Source organism: Delphinapterus leucas, chromosome 1 (assembly GCF_059928025.1).
Source record: "Delphinapterus leucas isolate spDelLeu-1000000601 "Yukka" chromosome 1, BTC_Dleu_Yukka2, whole genome shotgun sequence".
Taxonomy (NCBI): Eukaryota; Metazoa; Chordata; class Mammalia; order Artiodactyla; family Monodontidae; genus Delphinapterus; species Delphinapterus leucas.
Window position 1 is genome coordinate 189354156 of NC_143129.1, and position 14548 is coordinate 189368703.

Consider the following 14548-nt stretch of genomic DNA (forward strand, 5'->3'; position numbering starts at 1 on the left):
CTTTCAAGGACCCTGCGCTCACTCCTAGCCTGCCTCCCCCGGGGCCTCTCTGCACAGAGTAGGTGCTCAGCGTGTCTGGTGCATAAACAGATGAACAGGGAGAGTCGTGACCCAAACTGAGCCTTTGGGGAGCAGTGGGCAGGGGAGTTCACTGGGGGTGAAGCCACAGACACCTGGAGAAGCCCCCGGGACGGCCCGCACCTCAGTGCTTGCTGGTCATCAGCCAGGTCACCTGTGTCTCTTGCTAACCTGTGCGCCCTCCTTTCAACATTCAGGTTACGGAGTCTACGTTTACCCGAATTCTTTCTTTTGATATGAAGGAGAATGGAGAGGAAGCAGGAAACATGGTAAGGATGGGCTGTGGCCTCTTCCTGCATCCATGCCGCTGATGGCCCGTGTCCCTGCCGATCTGGGGGCCACACAGGTGCTGGCCACACCGGGCCCTCAGCACTCACTAGTGCCCGTGAGGGGCCATCCTGCAGTGCTGGAGGCCTGGACAGCTCCCCTGGTGCTGATGAAATCTGCTTTTCTTTTTTGTCTGATGATAAAGAGACTGCCTGTTTTTGTAGAAAATCTAAGCAGCAGACGAGAGCAAGTATCAAGTGAAAGTCCCCTGGAGTCCCCCCCAGAGGCAGGCCTGAACTTTCCAAAGTTTACACGCATGGTTTTGTGCCTGTTTGGGGTTCTGTCTGCTCACATCCTCTGCCTGGTTTTCTACTGGAGGATTGATCTTTCAGTATTTTCTCATGAGCTATTTTTATATCTGTTGGCTGCCAGGATTTTCTATATTTTGAACCTTTTGACTTTTATTGACTTTTCTTGTAACGTTTTTGCCCCACGGATGTTTCTCACTTTTGTGTTGAAATCTCTGGTTCTCTTCCTGGCCTGGACAGAGTGGTTCCTCCTTTTTGAAATGTATGCTTCAGTGTCACCTTATGACCACAGACTCTCTCTCTCTCCTTCTGCCACTTGGGGACTTGGCCGTCGAGTCCCCTCTGAGGAGGAGGTCTGGGGGCGGGGTCCTTGCACTTTCGATGGCCAGAACAGCAGGAAGACGCTCGGTCATGTTTCACGGACGTTCTTGTTGGTGGACGTGTGTGGGTGAGCCTGCAGAGAGCACGTGCTGGATGAGAGATGGAGCCAAACGCAGAGACTTTCACGGCTCCGCGCTCGTCCCTGAGAAACAAGCCCGGCCACACGCATGCCCCAGCGGCCACTGCCAGCCACTGCCTGACAGCACGACGTCTTTCACCAGGTCAGGGCAAACTTCTGCTTAAAGACGGGAGTTACTACGAAGGCGAGTTTGTAGACGGAGAGATCACGGGAGAGGGCTGCCGGCACTGGGCCCTGACAGGTTAGCTGGCCCGACGCTTTCCTCCTAAACCAACCTTGGTGTGAGCTGGCCCCTCCCTCCGGGTGCAGAAGGCACTTCCATCAGTAACCTGGGGACCCCTGGTTTCCCTAAGGTGTCTCATAATGGCCTCGTGCCAGCCTGGGGCAGGGTGGCCACACTGCTGCCCGCAGAACCTCAGACCCCCACCGGCAAGCGGGTGTTGGGTTCTCAGCGGAGAGAAGCCTCACACCACGGACTCTGGCCTGGCGGGGCCTTTGCCCCCAGCACACAGATGCCCCAGAGAGGGTCCCCTTGCGATGGAGTCTGCACGTACACTGCTGGGAGGGAGGGAGTCCCATTTCCCTTGTTCAGGGTGAGCGGTGAGATAAAGGGACACCGTGTTCTGCTACCACTGCCCACGGGTCGGGCAGGAACTACTGGTTACCCCGCTGGACTCAGGAAACGAGTCTAACCCTGGACACCGCTTCCCGCCTCCCGTCCACACCAGGGAACACCTACACCGGACAGTTTGTTTTGGGAGAACCCCAAGGACATGGCGTCATGAAGTACAAAGCCGGCGGACGTTACGAAGGGGAGCTCTCCTGCAGCCTGAGAGAAGGTCCGGGGTCCGCGGGAAGGCGTGAGGCATCGGCCTCGGGGTGGACACTGTGGGGCCCGGACCCGAGCCTTCCCCGGGTACTGACTTGGGGCCTGGACGGGCCTGGGCGCGAGTGCACTCCCCGATCCGGTGAGGTTCGGAGCGCAGGGCTCACAGCGAGCCCATCAAACCTGGTGACTCAGGTCCCTGCTCTGCCATCGCCCTCGATCCCGTGTCAGCAGTCTGGCCTGGGCTCGGCCGGGCGGGTCTCCTGGACTCGCTGAGGATCGCAGTGGCTCAACCAGCACTGTGGGTCCTCTTGACCCTCGGCTCAGTCACCTCCTCCACGTCCTATGGGACCCAGCCAGTCAGGAGGCCACATTCCGGGGAGCATCAGGCAGAGCCCCGGGGTCGCCGGAGCCAGCGGAGCAGTCCCAGCCCCCGACAGCATGCCCGGCGCGGGTGCAGCTCTGACCCCTCCAAGGCCTCCCGTGAGGGGTCAGGACGCCCCCCTTCCCGAGTGTCCAGGCCCTGAGACTCCGTGTCCTCACGAGCAGTTCCTCTGGCCTTTGGGCCCTTTGAGTAGGTGGTAGAGGCCCTGCACGACTGACGGTCCTCAGCGTGAACTCGCACCTGCGAGCTGGCCTTGACCGCGCGGCAGCACCACCCCAGCCGGACAGCAGAGCGTTTCAGTCTCCGATGCTGGGGGGCCGGGGCGCCCCCACCCTCCCTCGGGACCTTGAGAGCTGGACTCAGAGCCGCTCCCGCTGCGTGTGGATGCCAGGCCGCCCCAGATCGGATTGCGGGGCCGGGGGACCCCCATGGGGCCCAGCTACAGGGGGTGCCGACCCCATCCTTCTTCTAGACACCCCCCTCCCCCAACGGAGGTACGAGGTGACCCTCGACTCTCGCCCGCCTCCAGGACAGGGGAACCTGGTGGACGCAGATGGACAAGTGTACTGGGGGTCGTTTCACGACAACAAGCGGCACGGCCAAGGGCGGATGGTCTTCCGGTGAGTCCGCCATCCTGTGGGCCGTACCCCCATTGAACACCCAGCCCTGAAAGTACGGTCTGTGATTTTTTCATATGATCCTGCAATTTCTCCCTCAGTTACTGACATTGGTTCTGTGTGTATTTAGTAGAAAGAACATCCATTCCCCTCCTTCAATGAGACACCAGGTGAGAAGGTTGGGTGGGTGCGAGGGTGGAGTGGGGCCGAGTCGGGTGACGCCCGCAGGCTCTCAGCTTCGGGCCCAGTGCTGGGCGTCTTTCACACTCCAGGCAGTTTTTGTGCAAAATTCTGCCCTTGGGATTTGCAGGCCCCCCCATTTCCTTCCCGTTTTCCTCTCCAAACCTTCACACCTGGGGCCCAGCAAGCGGGGCCTCCTGTCACTGCACGCCACCGGGCGCCAAGGCCACCTGCCCCTCTGGCTGGGCCCTGGCAAGGCCACAGCTTGTGCCATCTGTTCTGGGCCTATTTTTGCCTTGGTCCCGGGGGTGCGTGCTGAGCCCCAGTCAGAGGAGCCGGTGTGCGTCACACAGCCACCTGGCCCTTCCCAGCCTGAGAGCAGCCTCCGCGTTTGTCCCTCAGGAACGGAGATGAGTACGAGGGTGACTGGGTCCGGGACCAGCGCCAGGGCCACGGGATACTGCGCCATGCGGATGGCTCCATCTATGAGGTACTGGACCCACCGGCCGGGCGTCCTCTGCTCCTGGTGCCGCCCGGGGTGCAGCCCAGGTGCTGCCCTTCTGACCCTGCGATGTAGGGTCGGCCACCATTCCCTTTTCGCTGATGAGAAGATGCGGTTCAGAGAGCTTAAGGGCCACATGCTAACACCTTTCCGTCCCGTCTGGTTCCTGAAACACCCCATGACCCAACACTCTCTCCTGTGGGAATGGCCTGGTGAAGCCTTTTTAAGAGGAGATACCCGTGGGGTCCCAGTGCCCTCGATAACCTGGGGAAGCAGGCGAGGACCCCTCCCTGCTGCTCGCGAGCAGGGCTCTGCGCCCCACCCCCCATCATCGTGGCAGCTGCTACTCTCAGGTTGATGGGGGGTTTTAGGTGCCACGAGGCCAAGAGATTCAGGCACGTGGGAAGACCTTCTCGGGCCCCCAGAATCCATCATCGTTGTGCTTCCCGCACGCCGTCCTGTCGGCCCGGCTGGCCCTGCAGAGATGCAGCCAGGGGCCAGAGAATGCCGCGTGAGCCAGGTCTGAAGGATGGGAAGGGTCCGCCGCATGGAGACCACAGGGAAGGGCATTGCAGGCAGCGGAAGGGCGAGGCTGGGCTCCAAGGCAGGAAGAAGCCTGCGTGGCCAGAGCAGGGGTCAGGGGAGGCAAGGCAGGAGGTCCAGGCAGTCCCATGCATAGGCCCTGGAGCCACGAGGGGTTGGAGTTTTATCCTACACATCACAGAAAGTGCTGGAAGGAGTTGGTGACCTGATCCCTGTGTTTGGAAGGTTTCTCTTGCTCTCACTCATGGAGAGAGGTGATGGCGGCCTGCATGGGGTGTAGAACCAAATTTGGGGTGGTTTGGAGGTACAGACACTGGACTGGTTGACAAGAGCAGAAGCGAAGATGTCCCTGCATTTTTGGCCCAAGTGTCAGGTGGATGGTGGTGATGCCTGAACCCTAATCCACCGGAAGACAGAAGTCACACCAGTAATTGAACATGAAAGTATTAACTAGTGAAAGACAGCAAAATACTCAAAGGGGTAAAAGCAGGAATATGGCAAAAGCAAATGCGAAAGTGGCCCCAGGAGGTGCCCCCAAAGATGGGGTGGGGACCGGCCTGGTTGCATCCTCGGGCCTGACCGCGTGGGGCTGAGGCCATGGGAGATGTGACTTGTGGCACGTGGTAGCTTTGGGAGTGACTGAGCTGCCACCGAGCTCGGCTGTGATGCGCCAGCTGAATCTGGGCCTCGGGAGCCGAGGGTTGCACGTGGCTGTGGATGTAGTGACGGCGGCGCGAGGCCCTTGGTGTCCTGGACGGGAGCTCAGGTCTGCACTCAGCTCCAGCCACGGTCCTGAGAGTCCCTCACTTCTCACAGCCTCAGGGCTGAAACAATTTGATTGTGTGGGTTGCAGAATTAGGTTGTCAGCTGAATTCATATCTTTGCCAAGTTTCTTATGTGAAAGTTAAGAGTGGAGATTGGGAAAGAAGTCCCAGTAGACGAGGGAAAGCCCAGCCCCTCCGGAGACTCAGACCTTGCCGACAGGGGGTGTGGCCACAGCCCGCTGGGTTGGAGGAGCTTCCCTGGGCGTCCCTGGGCGTCTGCTGCCAGCCGCCGGGGCCGTGTGTGCAGGAAACCCTGGGACACAGAGGAACTCGCCCAGGACAAACCCCTGTGCCTGAGGGGTTAGGAGTGGGCACCCTGGAGCCCGAGGGAAGCCTCTTCCCCGCAGGGTCCCTGCAGCGCCCAGCACGGCACCAGCTGGCAAAGCGACACGTTTCAGGGTCCAGCTCCCGGAGCACAGAGTCAGGCAGGAAGGGTCGTTTGGGGGCTGAGAAGCAGTAAACTGGTAACTGGCCAGGGCGCTTCCTGAGATGGAGTGGCCTGCTGGGGAGTGTGGAGTCTTGCCCTGGCTGCGAGGCTCCCCCCGGCATGCTCACCTTGCCTGCTTGTAAAATGCAGAGCTCTGCTTAGGTGACACCACCTCCCAGGCCCCTCCTGGGACCGCAAGTCCTGGTCTGGGTAGCCAGCCACTCCCGGGGTGCCGCCTGGGCCGCTGCGGTTGGCAGTTTGTGCCAGAGCCCATTTGCAGATGCCGCTGTGCCCCGGCCAGAGCTCTGCTTCTTCTCCCCAAGGGGGACGTCTGTCCATCCTCATGGGGCCAGGCTTTAGGGCTCATCCTGGGCAGCCACAGTCACTGGCCTGAATTCTCCAGAGCTGCCACGGAAGAGGGAAACACAGGGGGACCTGGGAGGATCTTCCTCGCTCGGAACCCCCAACAGCGTCCACACCTCGCGGGCTGGGGGTGTGGGGTCGCGGTTCTAGTGCTGGCACTGCCCTCAGCTGCTCTCTGGCTCCCCGACTCTCTCGACCACCGTTCCAAAGACGAGGAGGCCTCCCAAACCAGGGGGTGGCCGAGCCCTCGCCTTCTTCCAGAGAATCCCGCAAGCCTCCGCCCCCACCCTCCACCCCGCGTGCCCTTCCCCCAGAGGCAGCTTGGGCCCCTCCAGGGCCTCTGCATCAGTGGCCTGGGCACGGGGGGCCCTGCTCAGGCCTCCCCAGCAAGTCACTGCTCAGCCGGGGGGCCGGGGGCTCTCCGCCGCCATCCGCCAGGGGGCAGCCCGGCCCTGCCGACCGCCCGGCCCTGCAGGGGGCTCCTCCGCTGGCTGCGGAGCTAGAGCCGCGTCCCTCCGAGCGGATGCCCAGGGGACGCCGGCTCGGATGTCAGGCGGGAGCCGGCAGAGTGCGAGGGGCTAGCGGCTTCGTCCCCCCGGCGCTTTGCAGGTGAACGAGGGTCCTTCCCCAGGATTCAGGCCGTCCGCCTGCGTTCCCGCTGCTCAGCGATGCCCCAGCCTCTCAGGTCCGCGCGACCCAGACCCTGAGCACCGGGACACGCAGCCCCGCGGTCGCAGCCACGACCATGTCCTGAGGGCCCCCCGGGAGGACAGCCAGGCCCTGAATCCGCACGTCCCAAACAGCTTCCCGACGGTGTGGACACAGGAGCTCCCAGCTCTCAGGGCCCGCCTCTCCGTGCTGTGGGGATGCCTCCTGCTCCTGACCTCTAACCTGTGACCTCTGGGCATGAAGGGTCACCTGGGAGAGATGGAGCCGCCAGAGGGAGTTGGCATGTCTCCCATGAGGGTACAGCTGTCCCCAAGCTTTCACTAGGCAAAGAGCTTTCTCTATTTTTTAACTTTATTGCAAAATACACATAACATAAAATTTACCATCTCATCCGTTTATAAGTGCACAGCCCGGTGGTATTAAGCACATTCACATTGTTGTGTAGCCATCACCACCTTCATTTCCAGAACTTTCTCTTTTCCCCAAACTGAAGCTCTGTCCCCATTAGACACTCACTCCCCACCCCCTCCCCCAGCTCCCGGCCCCCGCCCTCCTACTTTCTGTCTCTATGGATCTCCTCCAGGGACCTCATAGAAGTGGGGTCGTGTAGGATGTGTCCTTTCGTGTCTAGTTCATTTGACTCGGCACCGTGTCCTCCAGGTCCATCCACGTTGGGGCCGGTGTCGGGACCTCCTTCCTCTTTAAGGCTGGCTCCTGCTCTGCCGTGTGGATGTTCCTTCCACGCTGCGTCCGGCTGCTCGTCCATCGATAGACACTCGGTCTCTCTCCACCTCTTGGCGCCTGTGAGTGACGTTACTGTGAGCACCATCCTGCTCCCAATTCTGGGAACGGCGCAACTGCTGGGTCACGTGGCGATTCTATTTTTAACTTTTTGAGGAACCTCCACACCATTTTCCATTTTCCATTCCCACCAGCAGCGCACCAGCGTTCCAATTTCTCCACATCCTCCCCCAACGCTTGTGTTTTCTGGGGGTTTTGTGTTTGTTTTTTGTTTATTTATTTTTGGCTGCATAGGGTCTTCGTTGCTGCACGCAGGCTTTCTCTAGTTGCGGCGCGCAGGCTTCTCATTGCGGTGGCTTCTCGTCGCAGAGCGCAGGCTCTAGGCGCACGGGCCTTAGTAGTCGTGGCTTGTGGACTCTAGAGCGCAGGCTCAGTAGTTGTGGCGCACGGGCTTAGTTGCTCCGCGGCATGTGGGATGTTCCTGGACTTCCAGGGCTCGAACCCGTGTCCCCTGTGTTGGCAGGCGGATTAACCACTGCACCGGCAGGGAAGCCCCATGTTTTCTGCTTTTTAAATAACCGCGGTGCCAGTGAAGTGACTAAGAGACAGGCGCCAGGCAGCCCCTCGGAGAGCAGCGTCCTCCGGGGCCGCCTCCGTGGAGCCTGGGGACAGACTGTGGGCTGTGGAGGCGAGCGCACACCTGGCGGAGGCGACAGAGGCGTGCTCTCCAGTGAACCTCAGCCTCTGTGCACATGGAATGTTCCTACCTGTGCGGCTGTGCCGTGGTGCCGCCAGCAGCTGCGCTTCTGCCCATCCCGGGGCACCTCCGTGTGCATTGGCTGCGTTTCTCGTGTTGGCGTTGCTCTGCATTTCTCGAAGGGAGGCCTGCTGGGCGGCGCACCTGCTCACCGCACAGAGCAGGTGGTCGGCCTCATGCGCATCTTCACCTGCTGGTGGCTCCCAGCCTCCCCTCTCCTCACCTGTGCATCTGTAGGAATGCCAGGGGCTCCGTGTCCCTGTGCCACTGTCCTGGCCGGGAGGTCACAGTCCAGGAATGGGGGCCTAACCGTGAGAAGCATCTGGGCCCGTTGGCACATCGTAGGAGGAGGGGCCTGGGCTGCCAGAGCAGAACCGGCACTGCCCCATGTTCCCGGTGGGGTTCTGCGCATACGGGTGTCAGGGCCCGGAGCGTGAAGGCAGCTTGTATTTGCATCAGCAGAGCTTGTCACGCTTTGAAATCCAGGGGACTTACGGCCAGGACCGTGGAGGTCAAAGACACCTTAGGGACCCTGCTGTTAGCTGGGAAGCGAGGGCCATTGTGTCTGCAGAGAATGATGGGCAGGGGCCACCAACACTCTGGCCTGTGTGGCCACTGCTGCCCCAGCAGGCCACCCCGAAAGCTGGAGATCCCGGGCCCCTGCAGCCGCAGGCCCAGGCAGGTGACCCGGGGCCACGCCCCTCCCTGGTCTAGGAGCCGTGGCCTCAGGAAAGTCCTCACCTGCTCCAGGAGGGAGTTTGGCGACAGTGGGAAGTCACCTCCTCCAGACTGGATGCCATCAAAGAAGATGCTGTGGATAGCCGGGCCCCAGCCCCTCCTGGTGTGGTCGGCCAAACCCCGGTGCCCTGGGGAGGACTGGAGGTGGGGAAGAGATGGATGAGCTGGGAAGGTGGGCTTCTGACCGGGGCGGAGATTCAGAGTGTGCCTGGGAGCGCCTGAAAACGCAACAGGGCAACGCAGCCGCAGAAGCAATTCCAGGGAAAGCACCGTCACTTTTCCCGGGAATCTGTTAACTAGAAAGTGCTTCCCGAAATGAGAAGAGTCAGGTGTGTATTTCTCACAATTTATTCAAACTCGTGTGTGGCGGGGAAGGCACCCAAGCGGCCCCTCGTCCCACCCCCGACTCCGTGCTCTTCAAAGAAAGGACCAGGGAAGGAGTTCTGAGCACATAGGTCCCCATCCTGGAGCTGAGAGGCCCTGGGGTTGCCTCAGCCACCACCGGCCAAAAGATGTGCCCCACTCACCCCACGGGGCCTCTCCTAACAGGGACCCTGCGCACCCGTGCTTTGCGTGCAGGGTGGCCCGGCCATCCTCGCATCTTCCTGCACTGCACCAGCACACACAGGTCCTCACCTGCACGGGGAGGAGAAGGAAGAGCCGCCAGGCGCCGAGACGCGTTAACACGTGTTTGTTCGCGCTCTGGTGCGTGTCAGCTGACTGAGAAAGGGCAGGGTTTTCGAAAGCATGATTTGTAACATTAATTAGATTCTACGCTGTTGGATGAGTTACACTGCTGGAGTGTATCGTGTATCTGTCCTGGGAAAGCGCTGTGTTGCAGCCTGAGCTGGGGGGTGGGGGGGTCTCAGATTATGGGAGCGCGATTAAGCGGTCGGTCAGCGATTAAGCGGTCGGTCAATGCGTGGATGGCGAGGACTGGACAGTGACTTGGCGGGGAGCCTGACCCTGCTCACACCCAGCGGGCCGGAGCGGGCCGGAGTGGGCCGGGGCTTCGTGGTCTGAGGGGCACGTTCACTGCCTGTCTGCTCTGTACGCGGCAGCCCGTGCGCCCGCAGGCCATGCTCCAAGGCTCTGTGTGCTGGACCCGCCTGAGTCTGCTTCTGGCTCCCAGGCAACCCTAGGCCCTGCCTGCCTTCTTCCTGAAAACCCACGCTGCGCCTTCGCAGAGGGCCAAGGGGCCGGGCAGGGCGTGCAGAGACGTGGACCCCGACACGGTCGAGTGGCCATCGTGCTGTTTGGAGAGGAGCCCGCGCTCATTCGAGCCCTAGTTGTCCCCATGGAGCCCTGCCCTGGGAAGCTCATGCCCCAGAGCAGACAGACAGACAAGACGGGACCACGACTGAGAGGGAAGGGAGAGGCCGCTGGGAGGGAGCCGCGGAGCGCCACAGAGCTCGGCCCTCTTTGGTGGGAGCGCTCAGAGTCACGTGATGGAGAAGCTCGAACGGAGGCCGAGACCGTGTCACGGGGGCAGGCGTGTGCGCGCACTGAGCTCCCGCCACTTCCCTGTGGCTGGAAGCCCCGTCTCCCACCTGCCCCTGGGCGTCCTCCCCCGTCCATCCCGCAGGGGCGGTGACCCCAGCACCGCTGCCCAGGACAGGGGTGAGGCCTGCGCTTGTGCGGGCAGGCAGCACACTGGCCCCGGGCACAGAGCGGGCGCAGCTCCAGCTGGGGGCGGTGTGCGGGGGAGGCAGCCGGGCCCCACAGGGGGGTGTTCGTCTCTGGAGGCGACCACCCTTCCCCCGGGGCCACCGGCCCACTGCCCAGGCACCCCAGCACAGAGCCTCAGAGGAGGGCATGAACCTCTACGTAAAAGGGCGGGGGGCGGGCGGGGTGATGAGTTGATTTGTCTCCTGAGAGGCTGCGTTCGATTGGCCGTGAGACCTGCTTCCCGAGTTGAAACCGGTCACTTCTCAGGCCTGGGGACGGCGGCGTGAGGGAAGCGAAGGGTTCCGGCGACTCGTTCACCTCTGAGGAGCACCACTGACCCCAGCAAACCGACTACGGGGCTCGAGCTGGGAGAAGCTCTGACGTCAGTGTGCTCTACACAGCTGGGGGTGGGGGGCGGCTCCCTGCCCCCCAGGGCTGGCCCCACCCGGACTCAGAGACAATGGCCCAGCTCGGCCAGGGCCCTCCCGCTCTGCTCCCCCCCAGTCACCCCGCCCATCGCGATCACTGAGCATTGCTGCCTCCACCACACAGCAGACACAGGTGCACACGCCGGCATGCATGCACACCTGTGCACAGGACCCCTTCCTGGGACCAGGCATCAAGCTGCTTGGAGTCCACACTGGCTCCGGGGATGGTCAGCTAGTGACTCTGGGGCTCCCCAGCCCCAGCCCAGGACGGCAGCACGGGGCCCACTGGGTTGGCGGCGGTCCCTGCTCTGGCGTGATACCTGGGGCCTCGCCCGCTCTTTGGCCTGGCACGCTGCCTGCAGACGTGAGCCACGTCTTAGGGGACGTCGATAGACCGTCTGCGATGTCAGCCGTGCTGGCACCGAGCTTTCCGGGAACACAGCCCGAGTGTGGGCCCAGAGGGCAGAGCTCTCTGGGTCTGGGGGCTGGAGGGATGAGGCTGCCCTGCGGCTCCAGGCCTCCCGTGGGGGGCACAGCCACGCCTCTGCCCAACTGCCACCCCCAGCTGGCAGCCGGCCCCTCCTGCAGCCGCGAGCTGTTGCCTTGCCGCTACTGCCATGCACCCACCAGGGCGCCGCAGTTGTCTGGTGCCCCGGCTGGAGGGGGAGCCGCGGCCGGGCCCCTTCCCTGTCACCTTGTAATGTGAACACAGCGACCGTGTGTTCCAAACAGCCGTGGAACCTGTTCCCCCAGATCTTGGGGTGTCTGAGCTCTTCAGGGGCCGTTCCCACAGGCCCCACCTGCCAGGCGGCCCCTCCCGAGGGCCTGAGGGGCTCCCGCCAACCGGAGCCCAGCCCCAGCTGCTGGGCGGCCTCGGGCCACTCGGAGGGCTGGGCAGGAAAGCAGGAGCACAGTCAACTTCTGCTAAAGAGTGAATCGAACCAAAACGCGCCTGTGGCTAATGCTTCTTCCAATAGGAGTAATTCATAGCTGAATAAAATCCCATTAAGATCTCGAACTTTTCCAGGAAAACAGTCTTCCTGCTCTTTGGCACCATTCTTCCGCTCTGTCGTGTGTATCGTTTACAAAGCAGGCTTATTATGGGGGTGGCAGAGTTGGGGTGTGCAGCGAGTTGGCACTGCCCCCAGGGTGCGGCTGTGTGGGTTCCCAGTGTGATTTTAATTGGCCTTTTTGTTATCAAGGAGCGTGTCAGAACGCTCAGCACCTCGACCCCGCAAGCCTCCGCTCGCTCGCCTGCACAGTCGGCCTCCCGTGACTCTGCACAAATGCAGTATCTTTGTGTTAAAAGGGTTTTGTGCTAAAAAGTGTGCCCTTTGGAGCCATATTTTCTTTGCATTTTGTATTCGGGCCATTGTCTCCAAACTTCCTGGCTTCTTAAAGTTCAAAGGGCAGCGCCTTCTGCAGAGGTCCCCAGGGGCCTTCGGAGCCTGGGGGGCCGCCGGGCTGTGAGGCAGGGAGACCGGCCCGTCTGAGCCCATGATTCTCTCCACAGGGACGGTGGCACGGTGACGTGTTCAGTGGACAGGGCAGCATGGCCCACTGCTCCGGGGGCGTCTACCGAGGGCTGTGGATCAACGGCCACCCCATGAGTAGGTGCCCCCGGCCTTGCCGCTGGCCCCGTGGGGTCCTCTTGTGGGGTCACGTCTGGGTCTGGCCGTGTCCTTTCTCAGGTGGCCCTGGGCAGTCTCGCGGGAGGTGTGGACCAAGCGGGGCTGGATGGAGTGGAACCTAGAATCCCCTTTCGGGAGAAACATGCTCTGCTGTGGTTTCACGGGGCTTGTGACACGCAGAGGCCCCCGTCAGACCCTGGACCCAAGTGGTCCTGCTTCAAGCAGGGCTCCCAGCCTCGGGGTCTCCCACCCACGGGGCTCTGGGCGTCTGGCCCCCCTGCACAGCCTCCATCCAGCCCCCCACCCTGAGCTCTCTGCACTGCAGTGTGCGCACAGGTGGCCTGTGGCCTGCAGGTTCCTCTGCTGGCGCCTCACCCTCCCCGTGTTGCCTCCGGGCATGGGGGCTTCTGTTAGACTCCAGGGACTTGGGTCACCGATCAGAACCTTGGTGCCAGGTCCACGGGTGCAGCTGCTCACTCAGAGCTGTGGGTGGACCCTGCTCACCAGGCCAGCTCCCAGGCAGAGAGCCACAGCCTCGTCCAGCACACATCAGGTCGCTGACTCAGACGCACGCAATGCGGGGCCCGGGTCCGAGCAGTGGGCGGGAGGCCGTGCGGGAACGTGCCCCGGGTGCACTGGGCACTGCTGGGCTGTCACCTCAGCTCTGCCGTCCCCCTACCGTGATCAGGTCAGTTCTGAGACGACCCACTTCAAATCACTGTAGCCGGCCCTCAGGACGGGGTTAAGGTCACGGCGTCAGTGACGGTCCCCCAGCCCTGACAGCTGTGCCATCCATGCGCCCCCCACCCCCGCAGCGCCCCTCAGGGACACGGTCAGGCCTGAGCGGCTGCACAGGGCATTCAGGATGCGGGATGCAGACCCGTGGCACTCACCGCCCTGACCCCACGACAGGTGCGCTCTGCTCTCCCCAGCACAAGCTACAGGGATCATGATTTTGGGTCCGGAGGTGATGGACGTGGCCCAGGGATCTTCCTTCACATTGACCATTCAGCTGCAGCGGGACGGTGGGGAAGTTGCCATGAGTAAGTGTCTCCAGGAAGGCGGCCAGGGTTATGTATTCTTTTCAGAAGGATAAGCAGCTGTCGGGTTCTGAAGTAGCAAAAACGCAGACAAGATGCCACAGGTGGCTTCTGGCCTCCCGGCTGCACCCAGGTCACCCCGTTCCCAAGTCCTCGCTGCCAGAGCCTCGACAGAAAGGGCAGTGGGCGTGCGAACCCTCCAGCCGGCGGGAGGCCGCTGTGCGGTGCATGTGCGTGTGTGAGCACATGGGCTCTGTGTGTGCATCTGTGTGCATGTGCGTGAGCACACAGGCGGCCCTCCCGGTGTCACACACTCAGAGTCAGAGGACAGAGGAGGCCATGTGGGCGCCGGGCCAGCCGCTCAGCCTGGCAAGGGGAGGGTTTCTCAAGCTCCTCGTGGGGTGACCAAGGTGGACAGACGCCCATCCGTCTGGGCTGCGTCTAGATGCTCAGTCAGCCGTGCGGCCAAGCAGAGGGACGACCGGGCTTCCCGCCCCGTGAGCAGAGCAGACCCAGAGGGACGGGGCGGGACCACCGGAGACAGACGTTCCTGCACAGTGGTCCAGCTCGGTTCCACGGCTCCGCGTAGGAAGCATGACGTGCAGCATAAACCAAGTATATTTAGTCACAATTGGCTTATTTTAACAACTTTATTGCAGCATAATTTACATACCATAAAATTCATCTATATTCAGTGATTTAAAGCAGGGTTGGGCGACCATTGCTACACCAGTTCCATTTCAGCACATTTCCTCCACCCCAGAAAGACCTCTCATTCCTGCCCTGTTCCCACCCTCCATCCCAGGCACCACAAATGCCTTTTCCTGGACACTGAGTGTAGATGGAATCTCACTTGTGGTCGCGCTCTGCTCCTCCCTCCCGCCCAGTGCGCGGTGCTGCTCTCCTCTTTGTGGACCACTAGCCTCCCATCCTGCCCGCCCAGCACTTTGCTCACCTGCGTCCGTGGGCGACAGTCCAGTCCTTGGCACTTGGCTGCTGTGAGCATTCATGTGCAGGTTTTTGTGCAAACATGTTTCATTTCTCTCAAGTATATATTTATGAGGAGAATTATTGGGTCAATTGTTGGGTAGGTTCG